We start from the raw sequence: 15,902 nt of genomic DNA on the forward strand, positions 1-15,902 counted from the left end.
CATGCCTTGGCTACAGATGAAAAATTAAATGGCAAATTTAAATTCCCGCCCCTCATCTCATTTAAGAGAGAATGTTGTTGCACTTGGATTCGGGTCTGTCTAATCAGGCGGCACATTTCCTATCACGTCTAACACCTGGCTGACTCCCGTGTGCCAACTGTGCCCAGTGCAATGATATGTCTGGAAGTAATTACTTCTATCACCCACGTAAGGGCAGGGGATATGAGACTCATCACATGCTTACCTTTTACACAAACTTCATTTTTCATTTTAAATGTCTGTGTGAGTTGGCCCATGTAGACTCAACTGAGTCCCTAAAAGAGAAATTTTCCCCCAAATTGCAACTGGAATGAGAAGTATCAGATAAGGAAAGTACCCTCACCAGTTACTCAGTCTTTCCTACAAAGCACATATACACATATAATTTTGATACTGGGACTTTTTTCTAAGTGAACGAAGACTGTCAACAGCTAAATTCATGCTATAATGGTTTGCCATATTCCTATGTTTTGAAATGACATTGTTCTCAGGATAAAATGTCCTGTGAACAAGAAGGCACCCATGACATTGGTTGATGCTTATTAGATTTGATCTAATTTCGTTGTATGTGTGAATTCTCTCTCTTTCTCTAGTATATACATTATAGAAAGATAATAGATAAATTGATATAGATATGATATTTTTAATCTAATTGTACAAACTTAAATCCTCCACAGTGACATTATAATCTTCAAATACTTTTCCTTCTGCTAAACTTTGTGCTACAGACATCGATTAAATCATCTTCTCTTTCAGGACCCTTGGGTATTTAGATTATGATATCTTTGGAGTCTTGTTCTGGCATTCAATCAATGCATGCAAGAGAATATGTTGTATCATATTTAGCAGACTAAGCTCTCTGAGGAAAGGATTAGCGAATAGTTACTGAGTACATTTTAAAAGCAGATTTTCTCTGTAATATCTATGTCTATTCTTGGAACATATAACCAGATATGTTCAAAATACAGATGCAAAAAGGAGAGATATCCTAAATAAAGTATATTCATCTGATCTGCATATTTTGAAAGACCCGATTCTTCCCTGCTTTCACATTTTATTTTTATATTTTAATTGGAGCTTTGCATAATTTAAAAGTGAGATGGATAATCAATACAAAGATCAATTCAGCATGAAGTCTATGCATGAGATCACTAAGGTTTTCTTGGCTAAATGCTGTAAAAACTTGTTCAGTGTCTCCAATTAACATAATGTTTTAAAATATATTGTAATAATAATATATAAGTATAAATACATGATATAGAAGGAAAATCAGAGGAAGAATACCACAATCTTACGTGAAACTAAAAAGTGATAATTTTACATAGTAATATTCAATTATATGTATACTGATAAATTGGAATTCCAGTGAAGAAAATACCAGTCCCTTGTAGCCTCCTACCACATCCCCTTTCTCATCTGGTGTTCTCTGAATCCTTCAGCTACAGAGCCACTCATCCAAAAGCACTCTCACCTTAATTCATTTTTAAAGAGAGAAAGTGGTCTCCTGTTTGAGGCAGGCATATAATAGGGGCATTCTGCTGTTAACCACATAGGGGGAGGCCATTTTGACATTAGCTAACATCTCTGACCATCAGAATCCTTATATTCACTGACAGGAGAAGGAATTCCGTGACAACAAATGGCATCAGCTGACTTTCATCTCAGGACTCGTATTTCAGGAGATTTGAGTAGTGTGACTGCATTCCAATTTGAAGTAGATGCCCCTTCTTTCACACAGAAAAAAATATAAATGATGAACTTTCATTTTCTGTTTATAAAATCATGGCATAGAAGCCGAATTTGCTTACCAATATTCTAATATTGTTGAACTTGCATACAAAATACAAGTTCAATGTATCAAAAATATAATAATAAAAATTAAAACATAAAGTAATGAAACTGAAAACAGACCAATAGAGAAAATAAACACATGAAAAGTTGGTTCTTTGAAAATATTTACAATAAATTAACAACCTTAAAATTATAAGCTGTGGGCTTCCCTGGTGGCACAGTGGTTAGGAATCTGCCTGCCAATGCAGGGGACATGGGTTTGAGCCCTGGTCCGGAAGATCCCGCATGCCGTGGAGCAACTAAGCCCATGAGCCACCACTACTGAGCCTGTGTTATAGAGCCTGCAAGCCACAACTACTGAGCCCGTGTGCCACAACTACTGAGCCCACGTGCCTAGAGCCCGTGCTCCACAACAAGAGAAGCCACCACAATGAGAAGCCCCTACACTGCAACGAAGAGTAGCCCCCGCTCACTGCCACTAGAGAAAGCCTGTGCACAGCAACAAAGACCCAATGCAGCCAAAAAAAAAATATATATATATATATATATATATATATATATATATATATATATATATAAGCCATGCTAGGAAAAAACACAAAAAGATACAAATCAACAATATCAGAAATAAATGAGTGGTCATCTCCACTGATTCCATGAATATTAAAAGGGTAAAAAGTAATATTATGAACAACTCGACGCCCACAGATTTGATAACCTAAATTAAATGGACCAACTCCTTGAAAGACACAACCAAAACTCACACAAAGATATCTGAACAGTTCTCCACCTTTTAAAGAAATAGAATCAATTATTAACAGTCTTCCAAACCTACCAAAGCACCAGCCCCAAATGGGCTCACTGGTGAATTCTACCAAACATTTAAGGAAGAAATTGTATCAATTCTCTATGGTCTCTTTTGGAAGACAGAAACAGAAGGAAAACTTCCTAACTCATTTTGAGGCCAGCATTACTCTGATATCAACATGAGAAAGAGACATTACAAGAAGAAAACACTACAGGCCAATAACTCTCATAAACGTAGATGCAAAAATCCTTAAAAGTGTTAACAAATTAAATCCAGCAATGTCTAAAAGTAATTATACACCACAATCTTGTGGGATTTTTCCCACATATGCAAGTCTGGTTCGACATTTAAAAATAAATTCATGTAATCCACTAAATAAACAGGCAAAAGAAGAAAAAGCACCTGATCCTATCACTAGATGCAGAAAAAGCATTTGACAAAATCCAGCACCCATTCATAAGAAAAACTGTCAGTAACCTAGGAATAGAGGGGAACTTCCTCAACTTGATAAAGAATATCTACAAAACGCTTAAAGCTAGCATCTTAATTAACAGTAAAAACTAAATGCTTCCCTGCTAAGATCAGGAATAAAACAAGTATAATTCCCTACACCATTTCAACAGTGGAAGCCCTAAGATCAGGAATAAAACAAGTATAATCCCCTACACCATTTCAACAGTGGAAGTCCTAGATAATACAATAAGACAAGAAAAGGAAGTAAATGGAACACAGGTTGGGAAGTAAGTAATAAAACGGTTTTTATTGACAGATGACATCATTTCTCTGTAGAAGATCCTAAAGAATCAGCATTCAAAAATCTTCATGAAACTAACAAGTGATTATAGCAAGTTTTCAGGATACAAGATTAATTTACAAAAGACAATTGCTTTCTTATATACCAGCAATAAACAATTAGAATTTGAAATTAAAATCACAGTACAATTTAAATTAGCAACAAAATATGAAATACTTAGGTATAAATCTAAGAAAATATTTATAAGTTCTATATGAGGAAAACTATGAAATTCTGATAAAAGAAATTTTAAAAGAGCAAAATAAATAGAGAGGTATTCTGTACAGATGGGTAGGAAGACTCAATATTGTCAAGGTATCAGTTCTTCCCAACTTTATCTATAGTTTCAGTGCATTCTTAAGAAAAGTTCCAATAAGATTTTTATGGATATCAACAGTTTCTGAAGTTCATATGGAAAGGCAAACAACTCAGAACAGCCAACACGATATTGAAGGGCAAAACAAAGTCAGAAGACTGACATCATCCAACTTCAAGACTTACTATACAGCAACAGTAAACAAGAGTATAGCATTAATGAAAGAATAGACAAATAGATCAATGGAACAGAATAGAAAGCCCAGAAATAAACCCACCCAAATACAGTTAACTGAGCATTAACAAAGGAGCAAAGGCCATTTGATGGAGAAGGGCAATCTTTTCAACAAATGGTACTGAAACAACTGGACTTCCATCTTCCAAAAAAACAATCTAGACATAGATTTTACACATTTCACAAAAGTTAACTGAAAATGGATCATAGACCTAAATGTGCAACATAAAACTATAAAACTCTTAGAAGACAACATAGAAGAAATCTAGGTGACTTTGAGGTGATTAGCTTTTGGATAAAACACCAAAAGCAAAATTTATGAAAGAAAAAATTGTAAATTGGACTTCATAAATATTGAAAACTTTTACTCTGTGAAACAGAATGAAAGCACAACTTACAGACGGGGAGAAAATCTTTGCCAAATACATATCTGATAAAGGACTGGTATCCAAAATATACAAAGAACTCTTAAACTCAGCAATAAGAAAACACACAATCCAATTAATAAATGGACAAAAGACCTGAACATATAACTCACCAAAACATATACAGATGGCAAACAAGTATAAGAAAAGGTGCCTGATATCATATGCCATTGAGCTGCAAATTAAAACACCAAATATATACCACTATACACCTATTAGATTGGCTAAAACACTGACATCAGCAAATGCTGGTAAGGGTTTGGAGCAACAGGAACTTGTGTTCATTGCTAGTGGAAAAAGCCACTTTGGATGGCAGTTTGGCAGTTTCTTACAAAGCTAAACATACTCTTACCATATGATCCAGGAATTATGCTCCTCGGTACTTACCCAAATGAGTTGAAAGTGTATGTTCACACAAGAAGCTGCATATTAGTGTCTATAAAAGCTTTATTCAGAATTGCCAAAACTTGGAAGTAACCAATATATGCTTCATTACATGACTGGTTAGACAAACAATGGTACATCCATACAATGGAATATTATTCGGCAATAAAAAGAAGAAATGAGGGAGACGCAAGAGGGAAGAGATATGGGAACATATGTAATGTATAACTGATTCACTTTGTTATAAAGCAGAAACTAACACACCATTGTAAAGCAATTATACTCCAATAAAGATGTTAAAAAAAAAAAAGGAAGAAATGAGCTATCAAGCTATGAAAAACATGCAGGAACCTTAAATACATATTTCTAAGTGAAAGAAGCCATTCTGAGAAGGCCATATACCATATATTCCAACTGTATGATATTCTAAAAAATGCAAAACTATGCAGACAGAAAAAAAGTAACTGGTTATTTGTGGTTTGGGTGGAGGGAGGGATGAATAAGTGGAGCAAAGGGGATTTTTAGGACAGTGAAATTACTCTGTCTAAATTACTCTGTCACATTTAGGATGGTACTGTAATGGTGAATACATGTCACTACACATTTGTCAAAACCCATAGAATGTACAACACAAATTGAATCCAAATCTACACTATAGACTTTAGTTAATAATAATGTGTAAATATTGCTTCATCAATGGTAACAAAGTGTACCACACTAATGCAAGATATTAATAATAGGGGAAACTGTGTGTGGGGTGGGAGGGTTTGGAAGTATCTGTGAATTCACAGTACTTTCTGATCAATTTTTCTATAAACCTAAAACGGCTCTAAAAAATAGTCTATTTATAAAAGTGTAGTAGCTTAGATGTCACATTACTTAAGAAGTTAAAGGATTATACCTCAACAAATACTTAATTATACATTCCAGAGCTCTTTATAACAGAATATGAGATCCTGAGGAAAACAGTATTTTTTCATATAACATCTTTACATGAAAAGAGTAAGCTTAACTGTAAATCAAACTACTGCCAAAAAAGTAAAGGCTTGATATTTACTATTGTCAATACAGAAGAAAAGGGCACAGTTTTACAAAATACACATCACAATATTTTTAAATTATTACTATTCTTTATGGTGAAACACTTTCTCAGAAGAATATGTTTAGTTTGATAATCTAAAAAATTGGAAAAATGGAATTAAAAACATCACATACAGTGTATAGAAAAGGATTTAAAAACACATTTAGTCTCATAAAGTAAGACAGACATTTATACCTCTAAATCTTTCACGCAAATGCAGGGCTCTATTTTAAAGAAGCATCAGGTAAAATGGTATAGATTCAAGTATAACACATTTTCCCACAAATTACTGAGTTTCTTTTCTACCTATTATGGGCCAAGAGAGATGCCATTTACTTAGAATTTAATTTATGCATCTCTAATGCTAAGTAATTTAATATGATTTTTTTTATCTCATTAGCACAAAAATGCTGAAATATGAGTTCAGTTGTTTCCTTTAAGGAGATGAAAAAGTTCAATGAATTTGTGCGTCTGAGATTTGAATTTAATTTATTTGACTTCAAGAGGCTGTATTAACCATTATTCCCTGCCTCTTCAGTAATTTACTTATTTAACTAATAATGACTAACCTTAGATGATTTATGTATAAGAAATTACATTTTTTGGAACTTGCCATGGATTAATATTTTTTGTACAAACCTCAGTCAGTGAAGCTACAAATCCAAATCAGGTTAAGAGATTCGAGCAACAACCACTATTTTAAAATAAAGATAACAGGATTTACAAGAAACTTGGTTTTCATATCATTAATCTTATGAAGGATATAAAATTGGGTCTGTAATTTGACCATACACAAAAATCAACTGCAGGTTGATTAAGGATTTGAATATTGCATTTTTAAATATGTCAACTTTTAGAGGAATATAAAGCAAATATATCTATTTTTTTGTACTTAGGGTAATAGCCTAGTTATCTATTGTTATACAATAAACTAAAATGTAGTGATTTAAAACAGCAATTTATTATTACCTCTCACAGCTGGGTAACTCTCACTTGAGGTCTCTCATGTGGCTATAGTGGATGGAAAGATAGTGAATGGGTTGAAGGTTTCTGAAGGCTTGGTTTGGCTGGATACCTAAGATGGTTCACTGATCTGGACAGCAGCCACTCTGACTTTGGTCCCAGAGCCTAGAGGCTGGGATCTTAAAGGATGTATCCCAAGTGGGAACATTTAAGAGACTCATTCTGTGTCCCAGTCAGAGAAATCCCAGATTGTCAGTTTTGCTTAGAAAGTCACTAAAGTCAGCCTACATTAAAGGGCAGGGGAATTATATTCCACCTCTTGATATGAAGAGGATGAGATCACATTACAAGACTGTTATGTGGAATGATACTTCTTGGTGTGCTAATCCTTGGAAAATGCAGTATGCCAAAGATAGAGAAGAAGTACTTAGGTAAAATAAATGTACTAACCATAAAATAATACATACAGCCCCATTAAAATGAAAAATTTATGTTCATTATAGTACAATCAGTTTGGAAAATAATTTGTTATTATCTTGAAAATTTGAACTTTCCAACATACCTACCCTACAACTCAGCAATTCTTTTCTCAGGTATATACCTTCAAAAGATACTTGCACATTAATAACTAGGAGATGTGTCCAAGAAGGAGCCTTGTTCATAATGGAAAAAACCTTGGGAAAAACTAAATGCCAGCTATTAAAAATGGATAAGTAATTTGTGATATATTCTTTCACACAATAAAATGCTATAGTAGTGGAATGGAAGAATATTCACATTATTATAGTATTGAAAGAAATGAAGTTAGTCCCAGAAGACTACATAGTATAATCTCAATTTTATAAAGTCCAAAAACAAGCAAAACTAAGGAACATATTACTAAAAACTTGAATAATAATATTTTAACGTAAAAATTTTAAAATAAAAATCAGTGTAAAGAAGTCAATGATAAATAAAATATCAAAAATTTAAATACAAACAAAAGCAGATTATGCAGTACCATGTCTAGCCATATTGAAGCTTGAGGAAAAGGAAAATCTTTAAATTGGTAAATTAGATAGTAAATTGGTAAATCCCACCACTCCCTTTTCAAACATAATTCAGTCGTGTCAAGCAAATTTTAAACTGTGCATTAACTTTTGACACAGCAAACTTGCTCCTAGGAGTCTGTTATAAAGAAATATTTGCATATGTACACAAAGGTAGATGTACACTGCCAGTCTTTGCAGTAAGTATTCTTCAATATGGAAGAAAATAAATCATGATACATAAAACCAATAAATTATGATATATAAAATAATATCCAAAGATTAAATAATAAAGTCCAAAATATGAATTACATTGTCCTACTTATTTTTATTTATGCTTATACAGAAAAATTAACTAGGAAGATCTACTTCAAACTTTTAACAGCTGTTACCCTTGGAATAAAGATTGACAAAGAGTGGGAGAGAGAGCTATTAGTGACGAATGTTATTAGAAATTTTTACAAGGGGAAAATATTACTTGATAATTAAAAAGAATAACCCTAAATTAGTATTATTAGAAATAATGTAATAGAAATTGCAAAAATGATTGCAGTTAGGGATACTGAATTAGAAATAGTATTTTTCTTTTGCTGATTACTCGAGATCAAATGACATTTCATGAAAACCATATTATTTACTAAATCCATGTTTTACCAGGTTCAGTTCTATAGGAGAAAAATTGAAGATGGCTTTTGGCTACTTGAAACTTTTAAAAGTGAACCAAAACTATTCTTGAGTGTTTGGATGTATTTAATAACTTTGACAGAGGTCTAAATTCTGGCCCAGGAGGTGGGTCCCTTCACTCTCCACCAGTATTTGCATGTCTATGCTGTTAATGAGATTAAATATAAGCATGGGAAGCCCCCACTTTTCCTATTTAAAAAAATCAAGCTTTTAGCACATTATAATTTTTCCTCCTAAATTATTTCGGCCAAGGAAGTCAGAGTCCTAAATCGGAGGAGGGAAAAATCTCAGTGATTTGAAGTATTTTCATAATATTGTTTGCTTTAGATGAATACATTTATAATTTCAATTATTCCTTAAGGCTAATAATAATAATAACAATCTCATAAATTCATATTCCAGTTAAAATTCTAGGCGTTGAATTGATACACTTTTAGTAAGATAGAGGAAAATATATATAAAGACATAAGTGGGAGAAAATAACATGAGCATCTCACAATAAGACAGAAATCATTTTATTCACTCAAATTTATTTTAGGAAAGGAGCATATTTAAGCAAGTGTTGTGGAAAAGGAGATCCCAGTCTAAACGTGTGGTAGAAAGTGAGACCCCAGTTGTTTTACATATACGGGGAGAAGGAAACGTTTATTTCTAAAGCAAGTCAGGGAGAAAAATAGTAGGAAGGGAAGTGGAGATTGAATTAGTGCGATGAGAAAGACCATAAGCTATATGATACAATCATATGCAAAGTCACTCTTCTTGGTGCTCAAAGAGCACCAAGAAAGAAAGATATAAGTGATTTCATAGAATTACAGAATTTAAAAGATTTTGTAATGTCAGTTCACATCAAGTTAAACTAGCTCTCCAAAGGCCAGGGGATTCCCAGTCAGTACTTGAGTTATTATGCTATTAAAACTGTTTATCTACTATACATATATATAATTTTCCAACTTCCTAGCACTGGAAAATTCCAAAGTTATATGTCCATATATAATTAAAATAACTACATGATTCCTGACCATCCCCAAATATACTTAGTACACAAATATAGGTAAGTGTTAGCTAAAGTCTACAAAGTCACATGGTAAGAAATGAACCCAGATTAAATTGAGGTGATTAGAAAGAGAATGTAGTGAATGTCTATGATACGATTTGCTCTTTCCTGAGGTGTTGGTATCTTCCTCTCTGAACCTTGACTATTTCATCTGGATGATAGAATTCTATCCAAAGGACCAACACCATGCCCTGGAGTCTGGGATAAAACTAAAATGAATGAGTTATCTTCAGGGTTCAGCACAAGTTAGCAAGTTTAGGCAATGTGCTAGAAACATTTAAGTTGTCTCAGATGGTCACAAAGTTTCCTGGAACCAAGTTCATTACTCTTAGCTTCCTCCAAAGCCTCTTACAATGTGTCCAGTTCATATTTTATGCCACATACTAGGCATTCATGTGCTATGCAAAACAGTAATAACAAAAGTTTACACTTCAAGCTGCTGAGTTTGAATTACTACTTTGCCATGCACCCTCTATGTGACCGTGTACATATTACTTTACTTTTCTAAGTCTCAGTTTCCTCATCTGCAAAACAGAGAAAGATTACCTATCTTACAGGGATGTCGTAATAATTAAATGCAGTAATTTTATAAAACTGTTTTACATAGTGCCTAACACAATAAGCATTAACTATTATGTGTTTGGCCAAGTTATGGCTGGTATATGCAGCCTATGAAGCCATCCTTTCCTATTTCTCTATATCAGAGGCAGTCTAACATTTTAGAAGTATCATACTAAAAATACATTTTATGTCATAAACCTTTATTTATGTATTCACCTATCATATTTGTCTATTTATCATCATTGTCTTCACCATCATATTTTATAATAGTCTCTGTGTTTTTAATTTTCTACTGTTTATCCATCCACCTATTTACCATTTACTTATTTAACTCATATAACTCAAATTTTAACCTGTACATACTCATTCTACCCTTTCCAGATTCCTAAAAGGTGACCCTGGCTGTTCTCAGGCTTATACTTCCATGTCCATACAGCTTCATGCCGACATACGTAGAAATAAGGAAAGGAGGCCAGAGAACAAATAAAAAAGTTTAGTTTGGAAACATTTTCCTTGATCTTATTTACTGTATTTGGAGTCAAGTTTGTGTTGATCACATTTACTTCAACAGCAAAGAATGTTTTGTTTCTTTTTACTCCATTGTTACACTTGAATAGAAAAGGGGAAAGACTGTACCTCTTATTTTTTCCATACCATAAAGCTTGAATAAAGTCTAAGCAATCATAAGTGTAGATCTGGGGTTGGCCAGTTCCCTGCATGTGGATAGTTGTAATGACTCCCTGGGTTCCCTCAACCTAAAACACACTTAAAAAAAATGCTGTCATATGAACATGGCACCTGCCCTATCACACATGTCTCCAGCCATCTGGAATGCCACATAACCAAGTCCTTGACTCAATATTTTACTTACTCCAGTTTTGCTGCAAGAATTTAAAAATAAACTCTCAAAAAAAAAAGACTTTCCTTAAGAGTAGTATATATTTTCATTTTTGTATACCATGGGATGTCATCAAAGATGTCATGACCCATAAAAATGTATAAAATAACATTTATATCTTAATAATACTGAGTATACAAATAATACTTATGATGTTTTCAGAGAGAGAGTACTTTATATTTTTCAAGGTATTCTAGGCTCTGAAATATATTTTCATTATCTCTGCATAACTTTTCTTTAATTTCATGAAACATCCTTGAGGTAAACTTTTTGACTTATCAAGAAAATATCAGGAGAGGAGGAAGACGGCGGAAGAGTAAGACACGGAGTTCACCTTCCTCCCCACAAATACATCAGAAATACATCTACAAGTGGAACAACTCCTACAGAACACCTACTGAACGCTGGCAGAAGACCTCAGAACTCCTAAAAGGCAAGAAAGTCCCCACGTACCTGGGTAGCGCAAAAGAAAAAAGAATAAACAGAGACAAAAGAATAGGGACGGGACCTGCACCAGTGGGAGGGAGCTGTGAAGGAGGAGAGGTTTCCACACACTAGGAAGCCCCTTCGCGGGAGGAACCTGTGGGTGGCGGAGGGGGAAGCTTCGGGGCCGCGGAGGAGAGCACAGCAACAGGGGTGCAGAGGGCAAAGCGGGGAGATTCCAGCACAGAGGATCGGTGCCGACCGGCACTCACCAGCCCGAGAGGCTTGTCTGCTCACCCGCCGGGGCGGGTGGGGCTGGGAGCTGAGGCTCAGGCTTCGGTCGGAGCGCAGGGAGAGGACTGGGGTTGGCGGCGTGAACACGGCCTGCAGGGAGTTAGTGCACCACGGCTAGCCGTGAGGGAGTCCGGGGAAAAGTCTGGACCTGCCGAAGAGCGAAGAGACTTTTTCTTCCCTCTTTGTTTCCTGGCGCGCGAGGAGAGGGGATTAAGAGCGATGCTTAAAGGAGCTCCAGAAACGGGAGCAAGCCTCGACTAACAGCGCGGACCACAGAGATGGGCATGAGACGCTAAGGCTGCTGCTGCAGCCACCAAGAAGCCTGTGTGCGAGCACAGGTCACTATCCACACCTCCCTTCCGGGGAGCCTGTGCAGCCCGCCACTGCCAGGGTCTCGGGATCCAGGGACAACTTCCCCGAGAGAACACATGGCACGCCTCCGGCTGGTGCAACATCGTGCTGGCCTCTGCCGCCGCAGGCTCGCCCCGCACTCCTTACCCCTCCCTCCCCCCAGATTGAGGGAGCCAGAGCCCCCGAATCAGTGGCTCCTTTAACCCTGTCCGGTCTGAGCGAAGAACAGACGCCCTCCGGCGACCTATACGCAGAGGCGGGGCCAAATCCAAAGCTGAACCCCGGGAGCTGTGCGAACAAAGAAGAGAAAGGGAAATCTCTCCCAGTAGCCTCAGGAGCAGCAGATTAAATCTCCACAATCAATTTGATGTACCCTGCATCTGTGGAATACCTGAATAGATAACAAATCATCCCAAATTGAGGAGGTGGACTTTGAGAGCAAGATTTATTATTTTTTCCCCTTTTCCTCTTTTTGTGAGTGTATGCTTCTGTGTGAGATTTTGTCTGTATAGCTTTGCTTTCACCATTTGTCCTAGGGTTCTATATGTCGGTTTTTTATTTTACTTTTTACTTTTTAAAATAATTTTTTTCTTAATAATTATTTTTTATTTTAATAAGTTTATTTTATTTTATCTTACTTTATTTTATTTTATTTTATCATCTTTCTTTCTACATTTTCTCCATTTTATTCTGATCCGTGTGGATGAAAGGCTCTTGGTGCTGCAGCCAGGAGTCAGTGCTATGCCTCTGAGGTGGGAGAGCCAGCTTCAGGACACTGGCCCACAAGAGACCTCCCAGCTCCATGTAATATCAAATGGCAAAAATCTCCCAGAGATCTCCATCTCAACATCAACACCCAGCTTCACTGAACGACCAGCAAGCAACACTGCTGGACACCCTATGCCAAACAACTAGCAAGACAGGAACACAACCCCACCCATTAGCAGAGAGGCTGCCTAAAATCATAAGAAGTCCACAGACACCCCAAAACACACCACCAGACATGGACCTGCCCACAAGAAAGAAAAGATCCAGCCTCATCCACCAGAAAACAGGCACTAGTCCCCTCCACCAGGAAGCCAACACAACCCACTGAAGCAACTTTAGCCACTGGGGACAGACACCAAAAACAATGGGAACTACGAACATGCAGCCTGCAAAAAGGAGACCCCAAACACAGTAAGATAAGCAAAATGAGAAGACAGAAAAACACACAGCAGATGAAGGAGCAAGATAAAAACCCACCAGACCTAACAAATGAAGAGGAAATAGGCAGTCTACCTGAAAAAGAATTCAGAATAATGATAGTAAAGATGATCCAAAATCTTGGAAATAGAATAGACAAAATGCAAGAAACTTTTAACAAGGAACTAGAAGAACTAAAGAGGAAACAAGCAATGATGAAAAACACAATTATTGAAATAAAAATACTCTAGATGGGATCAGTAGCAGAATAACTGAGGCAGAAGAACGGATAAGTGACCTGGAAGATAAAATAGTGGAAATAACTACTGCAGAGCAGAATAAAAAAAAAATAATGAAAAGAACTGAGGACAGTCTCAGAGACCTCTGGGACAACATTAAATGCATCAACATTCGAATTATAGGGGTTCCAGAAGAAGAAGAGAAAAAGAAAGGGACTGAGAAAATATTTGAAGAGATTATGGTTGAAAACTTCCCTAATATGGGAAAGTAAATAGTTAATCAAGTCCAGGAAGCACAGAGAGCCCCATACAGGATAAATCCAAGGAGAAATACACCAAGACACATATTAATCAAACTGTCAAAAATTAAATACAAAGAAAACATATTAAAAGCAGCAAGGGAAAAACAACAAATACCACACAAGGGAATCCCCATAAGGTTAACAGCTGATCTTTCAGCAGAAACTCTGCAAGCCAGAAGGGACTGGCAGGACATATTTAAAGTGATGAAGGAGAAAAACCTACAACCAAGATTACTCTACCCAGCAAGGATCTCATTCAGATTTGATGGAGAAATTTAAACCTTTACAGACAAACAAAAGCTGAGAGAGTTCAGCACCACCAAATCAGCTTTACAACAACGCTAAAGGATCTTCTCTAGGCAAGAAACACAAGAGAAGGAAAAGACCTACAATAACAAACCCAAAACAATTAAGAAAATGGGAATAGGAACATACATATCGATAATTGCCTTAAATGTAAATGGATTAAATGCTTCCACCAAAAGACACAGACTGGCTGAATGGATACAAAAACAAGACCCATATATATGCTGTCTACAAGAGACCCACTTCAGACCTAGAGACACATACAGACTGAAAGTGAGGGGATGGAAAAAGATATTCCATGCAAATGGAAACCAAAAGAAAGCTGGAGTAGCAATTCTCATATCAGACAAAATAGACTTTAAAATAAAGACTATTAGAAGAGACAAAGAAGGACACTACATAATGATCAAGGATCGATCCAAGAAGAAGATATAACAATTGTAAATATTTATGCACCCAACATAGGAGCACCTCAATACATAAGGCAAATACTAACAGCCATAAAAGGGGAAATCGACAGTAACACATTCATAGTAGGGGCTTTAACACCCCACTTTCACCAATGGACAGATCATCCAAAATGAAAATATATAACGAAACACAAGCTTTAAATGATACATTAAACAAGATGGACTTCATGGATATTTATAGGACATTCCATCCAAAAACAACAGAATACACATTTTTCTCAAGTGCTCCTGGAACATTCTCCAGGATAGATCATATCCTGATCACAAATTAAGCCTTGGTAAATTTAAGAAAACTGAAATTGTATCAAGTATCTTTTCCGACCACAACACTATGAGACTAGATATCAATTACAGGAAAACATCTGTACAAAATAAAAACACATGGAGGCTAAACAATACACTACTTAATAACAAAGTGATCACTGAAGAAATCAAAGAGGAAATAAAAAAATACCTAGAAACAAATGACAATGGAGAAACGAAGACCCAAAACCTATGGGATGCAGCAAAAGCAGTTCTAAGAGGGAAGTTTATAGCAATACAATCCTACCTTAAGAAACAGGAAACATTTCGAATAAATAACCTAACCTTGCACCTAAAGCAATTAGAGGAAGAACAAAAAAACCCCAAAGTTAGCAGAAGGAAAGAAATCATAAAGATCAGATCAGAAATAAATGAAAAAGAAATAAAGGAAACAATAGCAAAGATCAATAAAACTAAAAGATGGTTCTTTGAGAAGATAAACAAAATTGATAAACCATTAGCCAGACTCATCAAGAAAAAAAGGGAAACGACTCAAATAAATAGAATTAGATATGAAAAAGGAGAAGTAACAACTGACACTGCAGAAATACAAAAGATCATGAAAGATTACTACAAGCAACTCTATGCCAATAAAATGGACAACCTGGAACAAATGGACAAATTCTTAGAAATGCACAACCTGCCAAGACTGAATCAGGAAGAAATAGAAAATATGAACAGACCAATCACAGGCACTGAAATTGAAACTGTGATTAAAAATCTTCAAACAGGGCTTCCCTGGTGGCGCAGTGGTTGAGAGTCCATCTGCCGATGCAGGGGACGCGGGTTCGTGCCGCAGTCTGGGAAGATCCCACATACCGCGGAGTGGCTGGGCCCTTGGGCAAGGGCTGCTGAGCCTGTGCTCTGCAACGGGAGAGGCCACAACAGTGAGAGGCCCGCGTACAGAAAAAAAAAAAAAACTCCCAAAAAAACAAAAGCCCAGGACCAGATGGCTTCACAGGCGAATTCT

The sequence above is a fragment of the Orcinus orca genome, chromosome 6 (genome assembly GCF_937001465.1).
Source record: "Orcinus orca chromosome 6, mOrcOrc1.1, whole genome shotgun sequence".
Taxonomy (NCBI): Eukaryota; Metazoa; Chordata; class Mammalia; order Artiodactyla; family Delphinidae; genus Orcinus; species Orcinus orca.